This window comes from Procambarus clarkii, chromosome 38, assembly GCF_040958095.1.
Source record: "Procambarus clarkii isolate CNS0578487 chromosome 38, FALCON_Pclarkii_2.0, whole genome shotgun sequence".
NCBI classification, from domain to species: Eukaryota; Metazoa; Arthropoda; class Malacostraca; order Decapoda; family Cambaridae; genus Procambarus; species Procambarus clarkii.
Genome location: NC_091187.1, coordinates 31719809 through 31742964, shown reverse-complemented (window position 1 = coordinate 31742964; position 23156 = coordinate 31719809). Strand labels below are relative to the sequence as shown.

Sequence of the window (23156 nt, the reverse complement as noted above, 5' to 3'; positions counted from 1 at the left end):
GTTTTGCGCTCTGGCAAACCTTGGAGATGTTGTTGTCGTTGTTGGACATTTCTTCCATAGTAGTTTTATATATTTGTAACAACGTATTTTTGGAGGGAAGAGCAGGCTCAATCTCTTGAAGGAGATTATCGTCACAACTCTCCCCCGAAGCCTGCGGTTCTGGAAGAAGTACGTCGTTATGTGGTGGAGTAATGGATGGAGTCGCTTCTACTTCATAAACTCTGGAGAGGGCATCGGCTATGGTGTTGTCAGAACCCTTGATATAGCGGATCTCCAGGTTGAAATCTTGTAAATACAAAGCCCATCGTAGAAGACGCTGGTTGGTGAATTGGGCTTGATGTAGGAAGCGGAGAGGGTTGTGGTCTGAGAAGATGGTTGTAGACCTGGCGCCTTGTAGGTACGGAGCGAAGTGTTGGAGGTTCAGGACGATGGATAGTAGCTGCTTTTCAATAGTGCTGTAGTTCCTCTGGTGTGGTTTCAATTTGTAGCTGTAGTAGCTGACAGGTAGAACCTCCTCGCCTCGTTGTTGCATCAGGACACCACCAACGCCGGTACCACTGGCGTCGACATGAAGGACGAAAGGCTTGGTGATATCTGGAGAGGCGAGAATGGGATTAGAATAGGGCAAAGGAGCACGATTATTATCCTGAAAGTATTTGGGAAGATCATTAAGGATTTCGGAATTAGAAAGCGCTGACTCCTTGTCAGTGCTTTCGGGAGGAGAAGCTGGGAAGGTCTCACTGTGGATGTAGGGTTCTGTGAAGGTAGAACAGTTAATCAGGACAGTGGGAGGAGTACCATTATATTGCTTCAGGAGGTTGACGTGGCACAGCTGGGTCTTCCGCCGCCTATCTGGAGTCTCTATGACGTAGCTGTTGTTATTTCTGCACTCTTTGACGCGGTAGGGTCCTGAAAACCTGTTTTGTAAAGGTGAACCTGGGATAGGGAAGTATGCTAGAATGAAGTCTCCTGGCTTAAATTTTCTTACTTTGCTGGTCTGGTTGTAATGAGTCTTCATCCTCTCCTGGGCTTTCAATAGATTATCATGGGCAAAACGGTGGACTCTCTCTAGAATGTGTTGAAGGTTTTGAAGAAACTGGGGCACATTCTGATGTTCACTGAAGGTGGCATCTCGGAGAGAGTCTTTGAAAGCCTTAAGGGGAGTACGGCACTTACGGCCGTAGAGCATCTCATAAGGAGATACTCCTAGGGACTCATTGGGGAGACTTCTGTAAATACACATTATAAGGTCGAATTGCTTATCCCAATCCTTAGAGGTTTCACTACAAAACTTTTTCAAGAGTGCTTTGATTGTCTGATGACTACGTTCAAGAGAACCCTGTGAAGCAGGATGATAGGGGCTGGACAATACCTGTTTGATGTTGAACTCCTCCAGTGTCCTTTTGAAGAGATCACTGGTGAACTTGGTACCACAGTCGCTCTGAATCTCCCTGGGAAATCCGTATTGAGTGAAGATCTTCAATAGACGTTTTACAACCGTAGCAGCCGTGATGTTCTTCACTGGAACTGCTATGGGAAATCTGTTGGTAGGACACAGGATGGTTAGGATGTAGGCGTTACCTGAACTGGTCCGAGGTAAAGGACCAACACAGTCTATTATGAGTCTGTGGAAAGGTTCCGCAGGCACCTGTATGGGAATCAGTGGCGCTCTGGGAATGGAGATGTTCGGTTTGCCTGCCATCTGACATGTATGACACTGTTTTACGTACTGTTTGATGCTATTTACCATACCTGGCCTGTATTAGTCTTGACGAATTCCATGGTAAGTCTTGTTGAAGCCGTAGTGGGAGAGCGCTCCGTGGGCCAGGTGTAGAATAGTGGGCCGCAGGCTGGTAGGAATCACAAGTTGTTCGATGTTGGCCCAATCGGCCTCCTCCTTCAGTTTACTGGGTCTATATCTGCGGTAGAGCAAGTCGTTCTCTAGGAAGAACCCAGGAATACTGTCGGGTTGAGTCTCAGCCTGGAAAAACAATGGTGTTAAAGTAAGATCTTCCCTCTGCAACTTATGGAACTCCAACTTGGTCAGATTCGGGGGTAGTTTCTGAGAGTCTTGAGGGACAGCGGTAGCAGTAGAGTCAGCTGGCTGTGGACGTGCGGCTTGTGCACGGGTGGTCACGAGAACCGGAGGAGAAACTTCATCACTCTCTTGAACCTCTGCTGGAACATACGCTAGAATAGGGTTACTTGGCACAGAGTTACACACCTGGGGTTTGTCCATGACGATCAGGTTGGTCAGTTGCAGGTCTTCTGCCAAGTCGTTGCCTAGGAGAAGTTGCACTCCAGGCATGGGAAAAGGCTTTTCCCTGACGGCGACTTGGACTTCTCCGTTCACGTAGGGACAATCCAGGTGGACTCTGGCGAGAGGGTATGGAGTGGTAGCAGTGAGGTCAGTGATGAAGACAGTTTCTCCTGTGTAGACGATGTTGGGCACAGCCGACTTCAAGATGATCGATTGAAGAGCAGCTGTGTCCCTCAAGATCTTCAATTTGAAACGTCCCTCCGGATTTGAACCGTTGGCAGAGACAGTTCCAGTATACAGGTGGTTACTGAAAAGAGAAAGATCATTAACATTAACACCAACATTCATCACAGGCTTACCGGACTTAGGAGGAGTTGGTTTGGGTTTCTGTGGGTCAGTGGTTCCCTTGTATTGAGACTTACCACACTTGTCTATGGTATGTCCATAGAGTCTACAATACTTGCAGTACAGTTGCGAACCAGCTTGATCGGGGCTCACTTTCTCGTAACTGTACCACGACTTCTTACTGGAGGATGGTTCGGGTGTCAGCCGGTGGATGAGGCTGTAAGTGTCAGCCGACTTAGCACACTTCAGGTAGTCGGTTTCTTCTTTATCTGCTAAGTAGAGACGGACAGGAGGCGGCACACGTCTCAAGAATTCTTCAACAAGCATCAGGTTGACGAGTTCTGTAAAAGTAGAGACATGTGCTGCTTCCAGCCATTTCATGAAATACCTCCGTTTCGTGTTAGCAAACTCAAGGAAGGTAGTGGTACTTGCCTTCAGGTGGTCACGGAATTTCCTTCTATAACTTTCCGTAGAGAGGAGGTAGGCGTCCAACACTGCTTGTTTCAGAGTGTGGTAGTCATTCTCAGACGCCAAAGTACTGAGTGTGACTGCAGCTCTACCTGTAAGATGGACTCTGAGAAGTGTGGCCCATTGGTCGACAGGCCAACTGAGTTGATTAGCAAGGGTTTCAAAGGTGGTAAAAAACACATCAACTTCTGCTTCTACAAAGGATGGCATTAACTTACTTGCATGTGATATATTAAAACTGACGGGAAGATTGGCAGTAGCTTGCTGGCGTTGAGTTAAGTGTGAAGTTTCCAAGGCGATTTCGCGTTGACGACACTCTAGAGCCAGAGTCGCTTGTTGCTTGTCATGTTCGCGTTGCATCTCCAACTCGCGTTGTTTGGTTTCAAGCTGTACTCTTTCACGTTCACGGAGTAATGCGACCTCACGTTCGTGTTCTTCTCTCCTCAAGGCAGCTTCGCGTTCTTGTTCTTCTCTCCTCAAAGTAGTTTCACGTTCTCTGAGGGTGATTTCTCGTTCTTGTTCTTCCCTTCGTATGGCAGCTGCTTCTCTTTGCTGCTCACGTTCAATCTTGGCCAGCTCTAGTTTAAGTTTCATCGTTGCCAAGTCAGTTTTATCTGCAATATAGTAAGTTTCATGAGTTTCAGAGTCGATCTTACCTTGCTCTAAATAGTAATCCAGCAACAGGTTGTGTAGGTCATTTTTGTTGGCTTGGTAGGGAACTTCTAGTTGATACTCATGTGCAAGAGTTTGTAATTCAGTCCTCTTGGCGCGACTTAAAGTCTCTATTTCACCTGCTGGATTTGCACGGAAAGCTTGGAGACGAAACATGGTGAAATTAGCAAATAAATGTAACACGAATATTCAGTTATAGTGAATGTCAGAAACAGGACAACGTGGCCACTGATACCTATCCTGTGGGATCTTTAACAATTAAAGTTAAGTACAAGATGTTAAATGATTAATTTAAATCAAGGGCGAAGGAAATCTTGTACCCGGTACTCATGTAAGAGGATAAGGGCAAGAAAATCCTACTAACAAATGAAACAGAGTTTCGAAAACAAATGAAACAGTTAATTGCCTCAAAAGTAAAATTGGTAGTCCAAGGATGTAGGCATACGGGGGAGCCGGTCGGCCGAGCGGACAGCACGCTGGATTTGTGATCCTGTGGTCCTGGATTCGATCCCAGGCGCCGGCGAGAAACAATGGGCAGAGTTTCTTTCACCCTATGCCCCTGTTACCTAGCAGTAAAATAGGTACCTGGGTGTTAGTCAGCTGTCACGGGCTGCTTCCTGGGGGTGGAGGCCAGGTCGAGGACCGGGCCGCGGGGACACTAAAGCCCCGAAATCATCTCAAGATAACCTCAAGATACCTTGCCGAGTCTCTATAGGACATAAAGCAAGTTTTTCCTACTGAATTTAATATGATACTTACAGAATTAGCGAACTTTTGTGCTCTGAAAAAGTAAGCTAATTCCCTACCGTTGTATGTATCATCATCTCTGACTGACGTGTAGGGGTGCGAGGTGTCAACTGGTGACGAGAACTGCTGCTGAGGTCCCAATTCAGCAACTAAAGTTCGAGCTAGAGGAACTATGGCCCTCTTTGTCCTCCTACAGTCAGATTGCAGAAGATTGGGTGCTCTTGACCCGGGGCAGACCACAGTACCAGGGTACCAATATGATGATCTGTCAAAATGAGAAATATCCAAGGGACAAAGATGGTAAACACGAGTAATAACACGGAGGGAGAGATGACCAATTAAGAGTATGACTGAGGCCTACAGTCACCACGTAATCCAAAGTTGTCTCACCTTCACCATATGTTACTCTCGTAATGCACAATACACCGCACCATATAAAAAATGAAATTGAATATGAAAAATAGCAAAACCTACGTTAACAAAGTTAAATACGCTTACCATAAATTACCACTTGGCACCAGTACCTGAGTGAAGCTCCTAGGACAGGCCCCCATATAATATGTGACGGTAACGCGTTGGTGTTCGGCTGTTCAAAGCTAGGGGTATGGCCTCGTCACATAGAATAAAAAAAAATTGAAAATCTGGAACTTCGTCTGTGGTAAGGTAAGGAGACGACACACAAAACACAAGTAAATTTTAACAATGGAATTTTAATTACGTTAGATAAACAAAACATGAATAAAATGGACATACAAATTCGTATAATAAAATCAATCAATCAAAATAATAAGAATAATTAAATGACAAAGTGAAAAGTTACGTTAAGACAAATGAGCAATAACAAGCTGTGCAATATACAATAAAATGAGAGGTGCAGGAATATTGGCTTTAATCTATCACCTCTCTTAGTACACGTAAGCCAAAGCTTAGTCTACCAGGAAGAAGTGTTAACCGTATGAAAGCACTGAATATTCTGAAGACTGAGGTCGTGACGGCCCCAGACATCAAGTAGTATGGTGGGTGGAGTTCAGTTGCAGCCAGACCGGCGGCCAATCAGCGAGGAGCCGGCAACAAGACAGGTAGTTTGGCGGTTTGAGGTGAAGCAGGTGTTCCTGGCTGCATACGTTTTGCGCTCTGGCAAACCTTGGAGATGTTGTTGTCATTGTTGGACATTTCTTCCATAGTAGTTTTATATATTTGTAACGACGTATTTTTGGAGGGAAGAGCAGACTCAATCTCTTGAAGGAGATTATCGTCACACAAACCCATTACCAACTCCCGCCCAGCATCCACCACCGCAACCAGGGCGACAAATTTCCATCAGGGGGATCCAGCAACCAGAGAAACAGACACCGAAGTAGAAGCATAACATGGACCCCTCCCCCATCACTTTCCGTCGCCACCACGGGGACACCCGCCCCATGGACAGCCACCTTCAGGACCTCCACAGAACCTGCCACAGCGACACAGGCTGCATCAGCTGCATGCATCCCACCAGCATCAACCGCACCACCCTCATCCGTATCCTCAGAAGACAAGGAACACTCAAATTCTCCCACATCTGCTCAAGATGCACAGTCAGGGAGGGGACGAACCAAGAGCCTGCCGAGTATGTTTGAAATTGGCCACAAGTCATTGGAATCCTCTGTGATCATAACAGGCTACTCAGGAGCACCTTGAGGAGGCAGCACACGGCCACGAAACACTTCAGCCGTAGCAACCCTCTGAGGCACAGGACCATTCACTACCACAGGCGCCACCGCGAGAACCGGCACCACATCAAATCCATCAGCATCAGGCAGCACACCAGCTCCCACGGCCACCAAAAAGGCATCCAGAGGAGGGAAAGGCACTAGAAGGTTCAGCTTGGATGTGACCTCCATCTCCACGCCACCCACAGTGCCAACTGGTGGGGGGGGGGAAGGGGGGTTGAGCCGCAGACACCATGGGCACCTCCGGCCCATCTACAGGACGTGACAACATTTCCGTCATCACAGAGTCCCTCAGGCCTTCCAACGGCAAAAAGTCCTCACAGTAGTTGTTCACCTAGTCCACACTGCCAGCTAAACAACTTTCAGCCCAGTGCCCCGATTAGCTAGACCAGAAGCACATACGAGGCTGGCCAGTGTAGAAAATCTTCACGGAGAAACCCACGAGATACACATAAGACGGGATACCAGTCCTCAGGTGCATGGCCAATATTTGCGTCCAACTTGGGACGTCCTTCCACCTACCAGAGGAGACTACGTTAATCCGAACATTTCACTCTCTAATACCGGAAGAAGTAATACCGCAAGAGGACTTCAGGGAACTCAAACGGAGCCCCGATAATGGTGACGTACGTGATCATGTCACTCTCGTCCTAAACAGTGACTGAAGCACCATGCTCGGCCAGCTGGAAGGAGCACCCGACGAAATCCGAGAAGATAGTCTAGGAGCCGAATTTCACCACTGCCCGGCGTCCTGAGAGAATCTGCACCCCACTCACTACCCCAACATCCACCCGCTGTAGGTCAAGTAAGTAATTATCAAAAGAAGGCAACAAACTGGGAAGGCTATGTAGCACCATCAATTGTGCGGAATAATCAGAAGGTGCTCAATATCACCAAGGATGCCAATACGAGAACAGAAATGCATAAAGCGAACGATATCAAAAGAATTCTATCGAGGGAAAGAATTCAGCGGATAGAAATGTTTGTCTGAACATTTCACACTCCAATACCGGGTGAAGTAATGCCGCAAGAGGGCCTCAGGAGGTAAGTAATTATCAAAAGGAGGCACCAAATAGGGAAGGCTATGTAGCCCCCATCAAGTGTGCGGCACATCAGAGGGCACTTAATATCACTAAGAATGCCATTACGAGAACAGAAGCGCATAAGGCGAACGATATCAAAAGTATCCGATTCACCAAGATTTCTATCTAGGGACAAGCAACCGCGATGGATGGTCGGAAAGCAAGATACACGCTCGTCCTGGAAGTCAGGACATTCAACAAGGATATGCACGACCATAAGAGGGACACTGTTATTTGGACAGTAAGGAGGTGGGCAGCACTCCATTAAGTGACTTTGAGTTAATCGTGTATAGCCAATACGCAACCTCGCCAGAGCTGTTTCCCATCACCGGTTATGGTGGTAGGAGGACAGCCAGGAGGACACACTACTCTTAAGAGTACGCAGTTTGTTACCAGTAACAGAAGACCAACAATCTTGCCAACGAGTAAGGATGGAGGAATGAATAAGTGGGTAAAAGTCGGAATAAGGAATACCTCTACGGGAGATGGGACAAGAATGTACAGCTACCCTAGTGGCAGCATCCTCACACTCATTTCAAGTAACACCAATATGGCTGGAAACCCATCCAAACTCAACTGACTTAAATTTACTGGATATAAGAGTCATTGCTGAATCTTTACGACCACTGGATGGACTGGATTAAAGGACTCCAGAGCCATGAGGGCGTCTGCAGACTTAGACCCATTAGTGAAGATGGAAACTGAGCGGGAATGTGAAGAAGTGTTCAAGGAAAAGGCGTTTCAGAACTGTAGGAGGGATAAAAGCTTTGGTGCTATGGGTCAGGAATTTGCAATATTGATTAAGTGGGACCCGCCACGGGGGGCAAGGACAGAACAACACGAGGAGAAATATTAGTAATACTAACTGAAAGAACGTTGCAGGTGAGATAACCGGACAGAAAGAGGGAGGTGGTGAGAGGGAACGAACTACAGGAGGGCTAAAAGTCAAAGCACGACACAGGCGAGAGTGAGGGTGTTGTTAGGAATGTGCAAGGTAGCCAAGACAGTAGCGATCTCGGCGGTCCTGGATAGATAGGAAGCCAGTGTCAACGTACAAGCCGAGGGTAGGAGTCCAGCGAAAGGCAACAGAGCTGAAGAGCAACCCAGTTTAGTGCAAAGGATCAAGACGGGGAAGATTAGGAGAAGCAGAGGAGCAAGCAGAGCAACCATAATCGAGTTTAGACAGTATGAGAGAAGAATGCAAAGAGGAGCGTGTGCCTATCCACTCCCCAAAAAGTATATGACAGATCCTTAAGTAGGTTAAGTACCTTAGAGCATTCAACATTGAGGTAAGAGGTATGAGGCGACCAAGATAAACTAGTGTGAAGGATTAACTCCAAAAGATTTGCAGAATCTTTGTACACAAGGGGATGACCATAAAGCGACAAAGAAGGTCGAAGGACGACATGCTTTCGAGTAAAAGTCATAGCACAAGTCTTAGTGGCAGAGAACTTTAAGCCATGATTGGTTACCCAAGATGACATGGTATCAACCTCAAGTTGAAGCCGTGTTAAAGGAGAGGTGAATCACCTCGACAACAAAGAGTAAGATGGTCGACATAAATAGCGGAGAAGATGCCAAAAGGAAGGAAGGAAAGAAGACCATTGAGGGCAACCAGAAAAAGTAGCGCTGAGAACACTACCACGGGGTACACCTTCGTATTGCCGAAAAGACGCAGAGAGTGTGGCACTAAGCCTAACTCAAAAGGAACGACAAAAGCGGAAGCTTTGGAGGAAGAGTGGGAGATTACCACGAAGGCCAAAAGAACGAAGTTGGGACAGAATAAGGTATCTCCAGGTTGTGTCATAAGCCTTTTTCCAGGTCTAAAAGGACAGCAACAAATGAGGTCTTCGCAGCAAAAGCAGTACGAATATAGACCTCCAAGTTCACCAGAAAGTCAGACGTGCTACTGTACCTACGAAAACCAAATAGAGAAGGAGTGAGGTGGTGATGGTGTTCCAAAAACTACATTAGACGAACATTTACCATACGCTCAAAGAGTATGCAGACAACTCGTGTGGGCAATAGGGCTTAAGTCCTTAGGGGGATGTCCAGAGAGACCCCGGTTTCTAAATAGGAAGTACAACAGCATCGAGCCAGTCCTCAGGGACTGACGACGAAAAATAAAGTAAGTAATTATCAAAAGAAGGTACCAAACCGGGAAGGCTATGTAGCACCATCAAATGGTCGGAATAATAAGTGGGCACTAAATATCACCAAGGATGCCAATACAAGCACAGAAGCGCATACGGCGAACGATATCAAAAGTATCCGATTCACCAAGAATTCTATCAGAGGGCAAGCGACCGCGAGGGGCGGTCGGAAAGCAAGATATGCTGGTCCTGGAAGTCAGGACATTCAACAAGGATATGCACGACGGTAAGAGGGACAACGCAATTTGGACAATAAGAAGCTCGGCGGCGGTCCATTGAGTGACCATGTGTTAAGCGTGTATGGCCAAGACACAACCGTGCTAAAGCCGTTTCCCACTGCCGGTTACGGTGGCAGGAGGGCCACGGGGACACACAACGCTTAAGGATTACGCAGTTTGTTACCAACAACCCTGCCAATGGGCAAGGATGGAGGTATGAATAACCTGATAAAAGTCGTAAACAAGGAAGGGAAACAGGACGAGCGGATAGCCTCTCTAGCGGCAGCATCCGCATGCTCGTTTAAATAAACACCAATTTGGCAGGGAACCCAGCAAAACTCTACCCATTTAAATTTACTGGAGATAAGAAACAGCCAGTGTTGAATCTCGGTGACTGCCGGATGGACAGGATTAAAAGACCCGAGAGTCATGAGGACACTACGAGAGTCAATTACAATCACAAAGGAGGAGTGACAACGAGAAAGCAGGAGACGGAGAGCATGGCGAATAGCATAAAGTTCTACTGTGAAGATGCTAGTCTCCGAAGGGAGGCGACACACGTAAGTGAGATCAGGAAAAACAACGGAGTAGCCCACACCGTCCACAGACTTACACCCATCGGTGAAGATGAAAACGGAGCTGGAGTGTGAAGAAAAGTGCTCAAGGAAAAGGCGTTTAAGAACCGTAGGAGTAAAAGCTTTAGTAATGCGGGTCAAGGATGTACAAAACTTCGGAATAGGGACCCTCCACAGGGGCAAGGAAGGAACAATACGAGGAGAAACATTAGAAAGACGAATGGAAAGAGTCCTATAAGCGAGATAGCCGGACAGAAAGAGGGAGGTTGTGAAGAGGAACAGGAATTATTGGATGGGTAAAAGTCAAAGCACGACAGAGGCGAGAGGTAGGATGTTGCAAGGACTGTGCCATATAGCAAAGTAAGTAAGTAATTATCAAAAGAAAGCACCAAACCGGGAAGGCCATGCAGCACCATCAAATGTTCGAGATAATCAGCGGGAACTAAATATCACCAAGGATGCCAATATGAGAACAGAAACGCATAAGGCAAACGATATCAAAAGAATCCGAGTCACCAAAAATACTATCGAGAGACAAGCGACCACAGGGGACGGTCGGAAAACAAGATACACGCTCGTCCGGGAAGTCAGGACATTCAACAAGGATATGCACGACCGTAAGAGGGACAATGCAATTAAGACAATAAGGAGCAGGGCGGCGCTCCATCAAGTGACCATGAGTTAAGCGAGTATTTCAAATACGCAACCGCAATACGCCAATGCCATTTCCCATCGCCGGTTTCGGTGATAGGAGGACGGCCACGAGGACACACAACTTTTAAGAGAACGTAGTTTATTACCAGTAACAGACGACCAACAAGCCTACCAACGGGTTAGGATGGAGGAATGGATAACTGGGTAAAAGTCGGAATAAGGAATACCTTTACGAGAGATGGGACAAGAGCGGACAGTTTCCCTGGCGGCAGCATCCGCACGTTCATTTAAAGAGACACCAATATGGCTGGGAATTCAAGAAAACTCAACCGACTTAAATTTACTGTGAACAAGAAACAACCAATGCTGTATCTCGACAACCACTGGATAAACTGGATTAAAGGACCCGAGAGCCATGAGGGCACTACGAGAGTCAACAACAACTACAAAGGAAGATTGACAACGAGAGTGCAGGAGACGAAGAGCATAGCGAATAGAATAAAGCTCCGCTGTGAAGATGCTTGTCTCCGGAGGTAAGCGACACATATAAGTGTGATCAGGAAAAACGACAGAGTAGCCAACACCGTCCGCAGACTTAGACCCATCGGTAAAGTTGGAAACTGAGTGCGAGTGAGAAGAAAAGTACTCAAGGAAAATGCGTTTTAGAACCGGAGGAGGTGTAAAAGCTTTAGTAATTTGGGTCAAGGATGTACAAAACTGCGGAAGGGGGACCCTCCATGTGGGCAAAGAAGGAACAACACGAGGAGAAATATTAGAAATATGAACGGATAGAGAATCCTGTAAGCGCGATAACCAGACAGAAAGAGGGAGGGGGTGAAGATGAACAGGAACCGCAGCAGGGGTAAAAGTTAAAGCACGACAGAGGCGAGAGGAAGGATGTTGCAACGTCCGCGCAAGATAGCGAAGACAGTAGCGATCACGGCGGTCCTGGAGAGACAGGAAGCCAGTGTCAACATACAAGCTGAGGACTGAAGTCGAACGAAAGGGACCAGAACTGAGGCGCAACCCTGTATGATGCAAAGCAACAGGACGGCGAAGAGTAGAAGGAGAAGCAGACGAGTAAGCAGGTCAACCATAGTCGAGCTTAGACAGAACGAGAGAGGAATGTAAAGCAAGGAGTGCGCGCCTATCCACTCCCAAGAAGTATGGGACAAAACCCGAAGGAGGGTATGGGCCTTAGAGCACTCAACACGGAGGTAAAAGATATGGGGAGGCGAAGACAAACGAGTGACAAAGAATAACCCCCAAAAGCTTTGCTGAATCTTTGTACTCAAGGGGATAACCATAAAGTGGCAAAGAGGGACGAAGAATAACCCGTTTCCGAGTAAAAGTCATGGCACAAGTCTTAGTAGTAGAGAACTTGAAGCCATGATCGGTGGCCCAAGACGACACGGCATCAATCGCAAGTTGAAGCCAGTGTTGAAGGAGAGGCGAATCATCACCCTGACAGCAAAGGGTAAGATCATCGACATAGAGAGCGGAGAAGACGCGTGAAGGAAGAGAGTTAAGAAGACCATTGAGGGCAACTAGAAAAAAGAGTAGTGCTCAGAACACTACCCTGGGGCACACCTTCGTATTGCTGAAAAGAGGGAGAGAGCGGGGTACCACACCTCACCCAAAAGGAACGACGAGAGAGGAAACTGCGGAGAAAGAGAGGAAGATGACCACGAAAGCCAAAAGAATGAAGCTGCGATATAATATGATAGCGCCAAGTGGTGTCATAAGCCTTTTCCAGGTCAAAAAGGACGGCAGCAACGGAGGTCATCGCAGCAAAAGCAGTACGAATATAGACCTCCAAGTTCACTAGGACATCTGTTGTGCTGCGGCATTTGCGGAAACCAAATTGAGAAGGGGAGAGGAGGTGATGGTGTTCCAGGAACGCACATCAGATGAACGTTAACCATACGATCAAAGCATTTGCAGACATAACTTGTTAGGGCAATAGGGCGAAAGTCCTTGGGGGTTGTTCCCAGAGACCCCGGTTTGTGAACAGGGTGGACAACGGCATCGAGCCAGTCCTCAGGGACTGACGACGACTCCCAGATCCGATTATACCGACTCAGTAAATACCGAGACGTGCACGGAGGGAGATGGCGAAGCATCTCATAATGAACGCCATCGGAGCCCTCCGCTGTAGAACCGCAGAGGGCCAGGGCAGAACGAAGTTTTGAGAGAGAGAAGGGATCGTTATAGGGAAGTCGAAGACGAGTGCAGAAATCTAAAGGACGAGATTCAAGGACAGGTTTACGAAGAAGGAAAGATTGGGGAAGATGAAGCCCAGAGCTAACAGAAGAAAAGTGGGAACCCAGTTCGGTAGCGACCTGCAACGGGTCCGCTACAAGAGTACCACGGAGGTGAAGGACCGGTGAAACATCAGGAACGAACTTGCCCGCTATCTTGCAGATAAGCTTCCAGATCTGTGGCAGAGGAGTTTCGGACGGAATTGGTGAGACATAAGATGCCCAACATTTACGTTTAGCTGTACGGATGGCCCTACGGGCCACTGCACTTGCCCTCCGAAAGAAAAGAAAAGAATCGGCAGTCTACCGACGGCGGTGTTTCTTCCAGGCTGCACGCTTACAGCGGACAGCCCGAGCACAGTCTGCATTCCAACAGGGAATGCACTTCCGTGGACCCCGAGAGAAAGAACGAGGAATAGAGCGGAGGGCAGCTTCGAAGACAAGGTCATGAAAAAGGAGGAGAGAACGAGGGAGAGGTAGAAGGGAGAGGTCATAGAGAGCAGCACTGAGGGTAAAAAGGTTCCAGTCCGATTTAGCAAACTGCCACCTAGGGAAGGAGAGGGGAGGGTTAAAAAAGAAAAAGGTAACAAGGATGGGGAAATGGTCACTGCCATGGAGGTCATCTGCCACGTGAAATCCAAGTAAAGAGAAGACGAGCAAAGAAAAAGATCAAGACAGGAAAGGGTACGAGTCCAAGAGGCCAAATGCGTGGGCTCACCAGAATTCAGAAGAAACAGGGAAGAAGAGACGATAAACAGTTCAAGAAGGTAACCTCGGGTGTTCGTTAGAACATCATATCAAAGGGAATGACAACAATTAAAATCATCCAGCAGGAGCACAGGCTCCGGCAAGGAGTCCAGTAGGTGTTTCAGATCAGGAAGAGAAAGTGGGACACTCGGGGGGAGATAACCGGAAGAAACGGTGTACCATTTCCCCACAAAGATAAAAGCAGGAGAACAATGGAGAGGCGGATGAAAAATTAAGGGGACTAAGGGAACATCAGAGCGAATCAAGACAGAAGAAGAGTTAGGAGCCCTAGCAACAGCTGGGGGGGGGGGAAAGAGAAAGGAATAGCCATGAAAGTGACCAGGACGAGCACCAACCATCGGCTCCTGGAGACAGACACAAAGGGGCGAAAACCGCGAAATCAGAAGTTGGAGTTCAAGGAAATTGGCGTAATAACCTCGAACGTTCCATTGAACAATAGACATCGACGAAAAGAGAAAGGACAACAACAAAGAACAAGGAAGAAACAAAGGCGAAAGAGCAACATAGCATGTTAAAGAAGATCACGGTCGGGATCAGGGTCAGCAAAGTCAGGGTTAGGGGGCATGGGTAAACTGAGCAAAGACAGAGGGAAGGAAGCGGGAGAACAGACCAGAGGCGGACGGGCGGGGTCCGGAGGAGGAGGAAGAGACAACCGAGAGGAGCAGTCAAGGACAGGAGCATTAAGAGGGGGAATAGAAAGGGGAGAGCACACCTCAGCAAGGGCAGCAACCGAGAGGGAAGCGGGAGCCAAAGAAACCTCCATAGTAGGAACAGGGGGCACAACCACTGAAATGGGAGGGGAAGGAGCGATAGAGGCAGACGTAGGGGCCGAGGAAGAAAGCAAAGCCTTGTTACCCTCTGGGGAGGAGGAATGAGAGGAGCCAGGCTTACGCTTCTGACGTAAAGAGACCGGTGTCCCAGCAACCATGTACTGGGCAACGGATTCCAGCGTCTCATCAGGGGGAAGCTGAACGAGAGCACACACGACGGCTGTTTGGAGAGCGATAGACATCAGCCTGCACCGACAGGCGGCGGGGAGAGTCAATAGATGAAGGGGAAGGATGGGAAGGAGGATCGGAGGGAGACGAGGAAGAACACACAGGAGACATGACAGACCGGGTAGAAAGAAGGGGAACCCCCGACAGGACCAGGAGGGGGACCCTTCAGGACAGAACTCAAAGGAAGAGAGGAGGGGGCAGTGGGCGGATCAGGGTCCAAGGCTCAGAAACTGTTGAGTCTGAGGTAACTGAGGTGAGGTCTGGGGTGGGAAGGACTAGGAGAGGAAGAGCGCAACACGCGAGCGTAAGAGACGTTAGCATAAGGTGGGAGCCGGCGAACCTGGCGCCTCGCCTCAGGAAAAGATAAACACTCCTGGTGCTTCAAGTTGAGGACAGCTGCCTTAAGCTTGTAATGGATACACGCTCAATTGAAGCAATGAGCCCGAGAAGAGCACTCTAACTTAGAGTGATCTTGGCCCCCCCCTTCCCACACACAAAGGACAGAGAGAGAGAGAGAGAGTCCCAGAGCAGCTGAGGGCACCATGCCCAAACCTCCAGCACTTGTTACAGAGTCTAGGAAAAGGAATATACTCCTGGACAGAGCACCTGGCACCAGCAAGAATGACAGGGTGGAAGGGTCCTACCATCAAAAGTAATCTTCACAGCCCGAAGAGGTTGACAGCAACGACCACGAGGGGTACGAGTAAACGTGTCTACCCGGACGACAGAATGGCCCTGGGCCTCAAAGATATGCCGATTATCATATGGAAGTCCCGCAGATTCCGAACACCGGTCACAACGTGGGGTGGGAGGAGAATAGTGCCAACACTGGCATTCAACTGAGCGTTCCTCGAGACCTGAACAGGGGTTTCGCAAAGGCAGGATAAAGCAGCCAAGCGTGAAGCCACATCCTGAGAAGGAGCAGCAACGACACGAGTACCGAGACTGGTGGTGTTGAAGGTAACAGAGGCATCTATGGAATCAACAAGATGTCTATGGAGGGAGAAATCGTCGGGAAGGGTAGAATCAAGAGGGAGGAGAACAAAGTATTTGGCCCACGAAGCGGGACCAAACAAGGCTTGATATGCATAAGAATGGGAAGGAATCTAGCGAGTGCGGCCGTGTCGAGGACGGCGTTGAGAACCCCCAGAGAGAAGAGAGGAAGAGAGGAAGGTGTTAAAAGGCACAGTAGACATAACAAGAGACCGAGCCGTGCCAGGGGACGAGGTAGTCACCACTGTGGGTCGAGCCCCAAGCCCCTTCACAGAAGAGGGAGGGGAGCCGAGAGAAGTAGTCAAAGAGGCCAAAGGAGGAGCAAGGTCGATTCCCAATGCAGTGGAGGCTAAAGAGCTCAGTCTTCAAATACAGACCGACTCAGGGGCTTGGTCGCCCACCCCATGAGCCTGACAAGGTAAATGAACAGAATTAGACAGGTACGAAAATAAAAATATTCATTCACGAATGTGCCCCCATACCTACCATGGAGCCACAATTAGAGGCAGGACACCCAACAAAGCCATCGCCGATCATGCCGGGGTCCCCTAGGAGTGCGTCTTGAGTATACGCCCCACAAATGCCACCTTAAGAACCGTCAGTCCGTAGAAATCAGGTTCAGTGACGAAAGAAGGATTGACAATAAAAGGTTCCCTTTGCTCTCAACGTTGGGTACTACAGTTCTTCGGGTGCAGGAGTATGCCTCCAAGCACCCGGGCGTCAAAATAGAATTAGACCAAAAGAATAACCAAAACAAGCAAAAGGTCGGTAGGAAACGAGAAACAGATAAAAGAAGAGGGAGGGGGGGAAAGGAAACATAAGGAAAAGGAAAAGCGATCCAGCACAATTAGTGAAGACATCAGCAGCACCACAAGGCCAGAAAATGACAGGACTGTCCACGGAGCATCACACTCCAGCAGCCGTCCACCAAGCCCCCTCACGGCGCCATCGGGCCTATGGGGAGGTGGACGAGGAGAGGAAGAGCGCAGTATCTGAACATAAAACATTAGTTTAAAGCAAGAGACTGCGAACTTTGCGCCTCGGGAAAAGAAACGTTCACGGTGCTTTAAATTAAGAACGGCTGCCTCAAGCTTGTAATGTATACACATCCACAGGAGAAGGCTGGGTGGTCCTCACCGAAATTGAGGCAGCAAGCCTCAGAGCCTTGGGAGAAGTGCACTCCAACTTAGTGACGTTCGCCCCCATAAGAGAGAAAGAAAGGGACAGAGAAAGAACATTAGCATGCACCATGCCCATACCTCCAGCACTTCATACAGAGCCGAGGAGAGGGAATGTACTCCTGGACGAAGCACCTGGCATCAGCAAGAATGATGGGGAGGAACGGTCCTACCATCAAAGGAAATCTTTACAACCCGAAGGGGCTGACGACGACGACCACGAGGGGGACGAGTAAACGTGTCCACCTGGAGGACAGAATGGCCCTGGGCTTCGAGAACATGCCGAATATCTTTGTTGCAGGCCTGTAGATTCCTAACACCGGTTGCAACACGGGGGTGGGAGGAGAACAGTGCCAACACTGGCATTCAACCGAGCGTTCTTGGAGACCCAAACATGGTTCTCGCCAAGGCAAGATATCTTAAGGCGACCAAGCGGGTGGCTGCATCCCGAGAAGGACCAGCAACGACACGTTTACCGAGACAGGTGGGGTTGAAAGCAACGGGCATTTACAGAATCGACACGGTGCCTATAGATTGAGAAATCGTCATCTAGAGGGAGATCAAAGTATTTGGCCCATGAAACGGGGCCAAACAAGGCTTGATTCGCATCAGTACGAGACGGGATCTTGAGAGTTCGGCCTTTGCGTGGACGGCGTTGAGAACTACCAGAGAGAAGGAGGGGGAGGGGGGGGGGGGGTTAAAAGGCGTAGTAGTCACAATGAGAAACCGAGCCGTGCCAGGGGACGATGTGGTCATAGCTCTGGGGGTGTGGCTCGACCCAACCAGTTTGGATGGAGGTAGTCAATGGAGGAGCAAAGTCTGGGCCCAATGTAGTCGAGGCTACAGAGTCTTCGAATACAGTCCGACTCGGGTGCTTGGTCGCCCACTCCATGAGCTTGAGTAGTCATTAGAGTCATTCAGCAATATTGAAACTAGAGGTAATATTTTCTTTCACGAATGTGACCCCCCCCCCCACCCGGCCCCACACACCTACCACAATTAGAGGTTAGGACACCCGACATGTTGCTGGTCTTGCCAGGGCCCTCAGGGGCGAGTCTTGCGCATACGCCCCACAAACACCAGCTTAAGAACCATCATTCCATCGAGTTCAGTGACGAAAGGAGGATTGACAATAAAATGGTCCCCTCGCTCGAGACTTTCAGTACTACGGGTTTGAGTATTTATGCCCAGGTGTTTGGGGGAGGCAAACAAAAGAAGTCCAAAAGAATAATCAACACTGGCAAAAGGTCAGCATGAAAAGACAATTGGAAAGGAGAAGAGAGGGGGGAAGGGAGGGGGGGGGGGAGAAGAGAGGTTAAGAAAAAAAAACTAAGCAAAGGAAAGGATTTCTGGCAAAATTGGTGAAGACAGCAGCAGACACACAAGGCCTGTGAAGGACAGGACTGACCCATGGAGCATCACTGTAGCAGCCACCTACCAAGCCCTCACGACGACAACGAGTCAGAAAGTGATGGGATTCAGAGAAAGAAAACAGACCGAGTTTTAGCATTTTTATATTACTACATACAATATATTACACAAATTCATACTCTACAGAAAGTTAATCAATAAGGTTAAAAGTTTATATACATTTCTTAATATTACAATAATGAGAACAATTGATGGGGAACAACTAATGAGGGTTGAAGCGAGGAGCCTCACAAATGACACGCCTCAGATTGATTGATTGATGAAGATTAAGCCACCTAAAAAGGTGGCACGGGCATGAATAGCCCGTAAGTGGTGGACGCCTCAGATGGAAACAGGAGGAGTCGTGCCAAGTGACACCATCGTTATACTGGTTGTTTAACACCGCCAGACAGTCTTCGTTGCCTTCATCGTTGTCTGGCTGTGGCAGTCCTCGCCTGGGGAAGACAAGTGGTACTCAATGCCATGATCATTACCAGTCAACACCAATGGTGTTGTTTACGGTCAACAAACAAATTCTCACCTGCCGGTGCTAGACCAGTTAGAGTAGGGAGAGGAAGTGCCAGATAACCACGATCAAGACCTCGAGTTACGCTTGTTGCCGCTCGTCCAAATGTCGCTGATGTAGTCTGAAACATACCATTTTATTACGTCCAAGTTTGTCACTCAAGGCCAAGTTAAACACCAAGACCAGCTTGTCAACTTACGTGCAATCAGGAACCTGGAAATTAACTCTTGCTTCCTGTTACTTTCAATACTGACGGCCTGGAAGCCGTTGCCAAGGCCAGAGCAGTAATAGGTTGCTTGCTCCCAGGTGTAGAGCCTACCAGAGTCGTGACACCATGAGAAGTGATACGCTCTGCCGTCCTCTACCTCGTCAACCTGACAAGTTAGGATAGACATTAGGTGAAGGCTCATTTTGATTACCAATTAACTTTAAAAACTGCCATATGGAAGGAAAATATCTCATCTTACCAGGGGTTTAGCAGCATGGTTGCAAAGAGAAGAAATTGGAGGGAAGGTAAAGGGAGGCAATAGTGGAGATACTTGTTGAGGCCGAGGAATGAAGACCCGAGGCTGGCTTGGTAGTTGTGGCTGAACAAACACAGGTTGTTGGGCTGGTAGTTGTGGGAAGAGTTGGAGGGGTTGAGGAGCTTGGGTGGGGCCGGCTCCAGATACCAAGAGGTTTCCAGTCGAGGTAACAATGGCCTGTCAACAGTGACTCCCAAGATGGCGGGAGCAGCGTCGTTCCTAATGAAGTACTGGGCCCAGGATGGCATCACTGCTGCCACCATCACCAGAAAAATTATAGCAGTCATCTGTAATGAGTAGTATATATTAAAAAATATGAATGCAAGTCACTGCAATTTACGGTGTGAAGTGGAAGTTTAGTGGGACCGAGAAGTTTAATATTGACAACTATCTAAGTTGCAAATAATAAAAAAATTGTCTAATATGGAAGTCAGACTAATTTTGTAAGAGAAGCAATGTATATGCTACTGTCAAGTCTTAAAATATTTAACTCTTCTAAAATATACCTATTAAGTTTAGTTTGACAATTAAAAATGTATTGCTAGACAACCTATCCAATGTTTAAAGTAATTACTTTCACCGTTTACGTTAACAGTTAAAAAGAGTCGGCAATTCCAGCAAGAACGTCATTGATTGGTTTAGCACTATTGCCAGTACAATAATCAATGTTACACACCTGGTCTCCGGTCTGGGAAACTACAAGAGCATGTTTAAGGCAGACTAAACACCTCCAGTGAGGTACTAATCCCACCGGCACGACCACCAGAAAATTTATGTATAAAAAGTTAATGCAAGTTATTCCCCCCCCCCCCCCCCAAAGCCTTTTATTTAGAGGCGCTGTCTCATGTTAAGCCTTGGCTACCATAGGAGAGGCCTGGTTCTCTATTTGGATACCTGCTTGCTCTGACAAGTTATTGTCCATGAGGATTAGTGTCCTATTGGTTCAACACTATTTGCATGAACTTTCTTTGGAGGGCAAACCAGCCGATCTTTCCTAACATACCACTTCCCAAGAATCTGAGGTGTTCGCCTAGCTCTGGGCGGAGGTGGACGTGTCGCCTGTGAGCTCCTGGTTTGCTGGTCCGTGGTAGTTTGTGTGTGTGAGCGGACCTTTAGGGCCGTGGCGGCTGGAGGGATGGCGGCCCCCCTCCCCCTGTGAAGCAGCGGGATACCATTGGCCTAGAATTTACTGGCCCGGCGTCTTACCCGGCAGTTGAGGTGGTGATGATTGACATGTTGCGGGTGGATGTGGCATCTGTGTGCGGCGTTCAACTTGTATCCGAGCGTCGAGCTGTTGTGAAATTCTGCTCTACGGCTGTGTATCATCACTTTGTGGAACGCTATGACGGGAGGACATTTACTCTGCCTGAGGGAGGTGGTTCGGTGATAGTGTCGGACAGGTGCAGCGAGACTACGTATGTAGTAGTGCATGGTGCTCCCTTTGAGTTCCCTGACTCTCTTCTCCAGCGTCATTTTACCCGGATTGGGCGGGTCTTGAGTGTCCGAATGAATGCAGTCTCCTCCGGGCGGTGGATGGGTATCCCGAATGGGACCTGCACTGTGGCGCTGCACTTGAAGGACTCCATCCCTTCATCTCTCCAGCTTCTGGGCTTCATGGTACGCGTGTTTTATGGGGGTCAGCCCCGGACGCGTTTCCGGTGCGGACTCTCGGGCCATCAGGCTGCGGGATGTGATGCGAGCCGGGTCGGACTTGTGTACATCTTCAGGGAGGAGGACTTTCCCCCGTTGGAAGTCCTGGACCTGTCGGAAGGTGCTGCTGTGGAACGTGTTACTTCCCAGTCCTCTGGTGCCCCGTTGCCGGTCTCTGATGCCAGCCTCGATGTGGCTGTGGGTGTCGGAGTGGAAGGAAGTGCATCCCCGGCTCCTGCAACTCAGCCTCCCCTGCCTGCCTCGTCTCCTGTCGAGTCTCCAGTTGTGTCTCCTGTGGTGTGTGGTCTCGTAACTCCGGACGTCGAAGCTGCGCCTCGGCCTGTACTGTCTCTGGCGGCTGTGTCTTCGACCCGTGTCGACGTGCACACTGTGATGTCTCCTGCGGTGTGTGGTCCTGTTCCCCGGGTTGTTGAGGCTGCAATGTTGAGTGATCGTGCGCTGCAGGGAGTTGCACGATCATCCAACGGTTCTGCTACGGTGCTTCCTAGCGGAGGTGATAGTTCCGACGATCTGCGACCTGTGTCCAAGCGTTCGCGGCACGTTTTGAGTCTGTCTCCGCCTCGTAATGCGGCTTGGGCCGACGTTGGGGAATTTGAGGACTCCGAGAGTTCGTCTTCTGGGGATGGTGATGTGTGCGACGCTGTTAGAGTGCCTGCGGCTCCTGTGGGTCGTGTTGCAGCAGTGATGGGTCCTGTGGTGGGATTGTCGCCTGGCCCTGGTCTGGCGTATTCTCCGCTGCCTCCGCGTCACCGGTTGCTGGTTCCCCGGGTTGGGAGGTTGTGGCACCGGCCGAGGTTGCGAGAGAGGGTAGGGGCTTGGTGCCGGTTCTTACAAGTGCTTCTGTTCCGGCGGCCTCCGTGCCTCTGGTGTCCATGTGTCCAGGCCTTCCACGCCTTTGCCCTCTGCTCAGTCGTCCTTTGTTACTCCGTCCCCTGTGGTGTCGGCCCCTGCACCATCGCCCTCTGTGATTGCGTCCCCTGCGACTCCGTCTGCTATGTTGCCGGCCTGTGTCCGGCCGACTCCTGTGCTGCAATCCCGTGTGGTTCCACCGTCTGTATCAAAGCCCTCTGTGCGGCCTCTTCCCGTGCCTACCGCCTCCGTGGTGGAGGGCGCCGAGCTGGATGTTCCTGACTTCATGCATCGACCGCGAGGGTCACGTAGTCACGTTAACGCGCCTATGGAGTTGTGGGCACAGTGGGATGCCTACAGGAAGAAGTACCCACGTCATTTCTATCCGGATAAATATGAAGTTGATTGACTGTGTGTGTGGTTCTTGCTCTGTGTTGCTTTAGTTCTTTCGTTGTTTTGTTGAGCTATGTGATACGGGTTCCTTTTTTTTCCTGTTTTCTTACCTAGCTGGGTTATAATGCTCTAGTGTTTTTTCTTTTTTGCCTGTATTTCATTGTTACCTATGTGTAAGATTCCATTTTTGTTTATGCTTATTTAAGATTTGTTCTATTATCTGTGTCCTATTTACTGTGTTCTATGTTCCAATGTTGGTTTGTGTTATAACGATTCTTTATTTCTTATTTTTTATTTTGATATTTTACTATGTAATGCAAATGTGTTCTGTTTCCTTTGATCTATGAACTGTGGTGTGTATTGCTTTGTTGTATTCCCTTGTTATTTTCATGCATTTTATTTACTATGTTGTATTTCTAGTGTTATATTACCATGATCTGTTATTGTGTTCTCGATTCTGTGGTGTGTTGTCTGCTGTTGTGTGGTGTTGCGCATGGTGCGTGGGTTTTGTGTTTGTGTTAGTTTGTGTTATTGTGTATGTGTATTCCTTGTTTATATTTTACGATATGAGTGGAAGACTTGCGCTCCCAAGACAGACACTCACAATATATTTAGCACTAATGTAAAAGTAAGTAATTATCAATAGAAGGCACAAAACCGGGAAGGCTATGTAGCACCATCAAATGTGCGGGATAATCA

General features: G+C 48.6%; 1 protein-coding gene and 1 long non-coding RNA gene across 2 annotated transcripts in view; one reads left to right on the top strand and one right to left on the bottom strand.

The window, feature by feature from the left end:
* LOC123772032 (BUB3-interacting and GLEBS motif-containing protein ZNF207-like) overlaps nucleotides 1-23156 on the top strand; it is a 310957-nt gene that overhangs the window by 176984 nt on the left and 110817 nt on the right. The gene's annotated exons all lie outside the window — the stretch shown is intronic.
* On the bottom strand, nucleotides 18834-19827 carry LOC123748491 (uncharacterized). Its single transcript, XR_011230757.1, has 3 exons — nucleotides 19220-19827; nucleotides 19036-19141; nucleotides 18834-18949 (listed from the first exon to the last, which is right to left on the bottom strand). It is a non-coding gene; the product is annotated as an uncharacterized lncRNA (long non-coding RNA).